At 43.8% G+C, this 2,842-nt stretch overlaps 1 protein-coding gene and 1 long non-coding RNA gene across 2 annotated transcripts in view; one reads left to right on the top strand and one right to left on the bottom strand.

Annotated features, from left to right (window-relative positions):
• The window catches only part of USP18 (ubiquitin specific peptidase 18), a 48,334-nt gene that overhangs the window by 34,145 nt on the left and 11,347 nt on the right, over positions 1 to 2,842 (top strand). The window lies entirely within an intron of this gene.
• LOC105514346 overlaps positions 1 to 2,842 on the bottom strand; it is a 6,516-nt gene that overhangs the window by 2,809 nt on the left and 865 nt on the right. The window lies entirely within an intron of this gene.

The raw sequence follows: 2,842 nt of genomic DNA, 5'->3' as shown, positions 1-2,842 counted from the left end.
TGGTGGCACACGCCTGTAATCCCAGCTACTTGGGAGGCTGAGGCAGGAGAATTGTTTGAACCCGGGAGGCAGAGGTTGCAGTGAGCCGAGATCGTGCCATTGCACTCCAGCCTGGGTGACGAGAGCGAATCTCCATCTCAAAATAAATAAATAAATACATAAATAAATAAATAGATAAATAAATAAATAAAAGCCTTTAACCCAGAATACTGAGTAAATTGGCGGAAAATGCTAACCTATGCATTTCAATACCATAGGATTCACAAAGGTAGAAATAACCAGATTAAATACTTCTCGTATTTCACCTTCCCAACCATATGAGCCAGCGTTTTTTTCTGTGAATAACAAGAGCAGAATTTACTTGCCTGTCCATAAGAGGTTACCACTTCTGTGTGTTCCCCTGAAACAGGTGGTGGCTAGGTGAGAAGGGGCAGGAGGTGGGGACTCTAGTATCGTGGGTGAGCTTCCTAAACCTCTGCAACTTTCAGCCCCTAAGTGGGATGAGCCGTGGGAAGTTTTAGCACAATGCCCAGAACAAAGTAAGGATTTGACACATGGAGCCTCTCTCCGCATTGTTCTGTCATCAGTCACTGCGTCCTGCACCTCCCAGGCCACTGGGGTCTGGCTGTTTCCATCACATGGAGAATGACCCAGAGACTGGACTTCAGCCACCCTCCAGGACTTATTGCTTTTCACTCTGCCACTGGCTCCTCACAGACCAGCCCAGATGTCCTCTGACATACCACACACTTCACTGTGGGAGTCACGCAGCCCTCACTGCTCCTTCCCCAGGCAGCCATGGGGCTTTCCTCCTCAGGAGGGCTCTGCGAGCACCTGGATGAAGGGCCTCTCATCCTTCATCCTCCCTTAATTTTTGTCACAGCTCTCCTTCCTTCCACTCAGTGCAGCACCCACTGATTGATCCTCCATCTTCCCCAAAAGACAAGAACAGCACGAGCAGTAGAGAGTAGATATCCAATGACAGAAAAAATGGTCAACGATTTATCATTTCCATTTGTCATCAATTAAGAAAATGTATCCTGAAGGTCATGTACCTCCTATTGGACTGCTGCATCCTCAGCCTCCTGAATTTCAGCCCAGCACCTTCCTCCCCAGTACAGCAACAGGACGTCCTCAGCCCCCTGAATTTCAGCCCAGCACCTTCCTCCCCAGTACAGCAACAGGACGTCCTCAGCCTCCTGAATTTCAGCCCAGCACCTTCCTCCCCAGCACAGCAACAGGTCATCCTCAGTCTCCTGGATTACAGACCAGCACCTTCCTCCCCAGCACAGAAACAGGTCAGTGCTTACCAGCATCCCTCTCTTATTGCCTTTGTGCAGAGCCAGAACAAGGGTCAGGCAAGGAGTTGGGATTTTCCCTCCCCAGCAATCTGTGAAACAATCCTTTACATCATTAACAAAGCACAGCCTTATAAATTGGTGGTCAGTCCCTCCCAACACCTCCATCACTGTAAAGATGGCAGTGCCCCTTCAAGGTTGGCCTTCCCAGGCACTGCACCTCTAGGAGCGTGTCCTTACTTTGAGGCCTGGTGCTCAGTCTATCCTGTCCAATGAGCAAGCCGTGGAGAAGGGAGGATTCCAGATTAAGGGGAGACTAGCGGGGCCCCTGCTTTTATGCTGCCCTGTTGGGAAGGCTATTAAAGAAACAGAAAGTGTGAAACAGTGAAGATATAACATGTTTTCAGTACTTAAACCAATACACTCCACAGACTGGAATAATAAGAAATGCTACATCCAAGCTAACTGAATCCAATAGCATATCAAAAAGACAATCCACCATGATCCAGTGGGTTTCATACCAGCGATACAGGGATGGTTTAACATGTGCAAGTCAATAAATGTGATACCTCACATAAATAAAATTATAAACAAAAATTACATGATAATCTGAATAGATGCATAAAAGGTATTTGACAAAATCCAGCATTTCTTTATGATTAAAACTCTCAGCAAAATCAGCATAGAAGGGACATACCTTAAGGTAATAAAAGCCATCTATGACAAACCCACAGCCAACATTATCCTGAATGGCGAAAAGTTGAAAGCATTCTCCCTGAGGACTGGAACAAGACAAAGATGCCCACGTTCACCACTTCTACTCAACATAGTGCTGTTCACTATAGCATTGATTATAAGAGCAAGACTGGAAACAGAACAAATGGATACCCATAGCTGGGTGCTTAAGTAATTTTGGGAATAGTCATAGGGTGCAGTACTTTATAGCTCTGAAACAATACAATGGATTTACATTTGAAATGTGGAATGATAACTAAGGTGCATTGCCCAGTGATATATGCAGAGGGGCAGAGGACTTTGTATAAACATGATCACGCATCAGCATGCATGCCAGGTGCATGTTTCTATTTACACATAGATTGTAGGGGTGATACGAAATAAAAATGTTGACTTGGTGTTTGGAAGTTCAGAGTGGAAGGGAAATTTCTTTGCTAACCTTTTATGATATTTAGAGTTATTTCTAACTGTGAATATGTAATATATTTAGAAATCTTAGCTAACAAGGAAAATCTCTGTTCCTGGCCTCCTGCTGGCACATGTCAGGTGGACATGAGTGGTCATGCTAATGTGTGCAAACTCAGAAAACTCCAAGAATGGGAGTCTGCGTTTTTCATCATACAAATAATTGTTAATAGAAAGAGTATGAGGGTTATTTCTCATTGATATACCATGCATATTCTATTAGATAATAATAAATTCTGACATTTGAACTATATTTACACATGGACATTGAAATATATGGATGAAATATCGTGGCTTATACAGGCAATGGTTTTTTTTTTTTTTTTTTGAGACAGAGTCTTGCT

Source organism: Colobus angolensis, unplaced genomic scaffold (assembly GCF_000951035.1).
Source record: "Colobus angolensis palliatus isolate OR3802 unplaced genomic scaffold, Cang.pa_1.0 Scaffold242, whole genome shotgun sequence".
Lineage (NCBI taxonomy): Eukaryota > Metazoa > Chordata > Mammalia > Primates > Cercopithecidae > Colobus > Colobus angolensis.
Note: the sequence above shows the minus strand (reverse complement) of the source record. Positions and strands in the feature narration are given on the sequence as shown.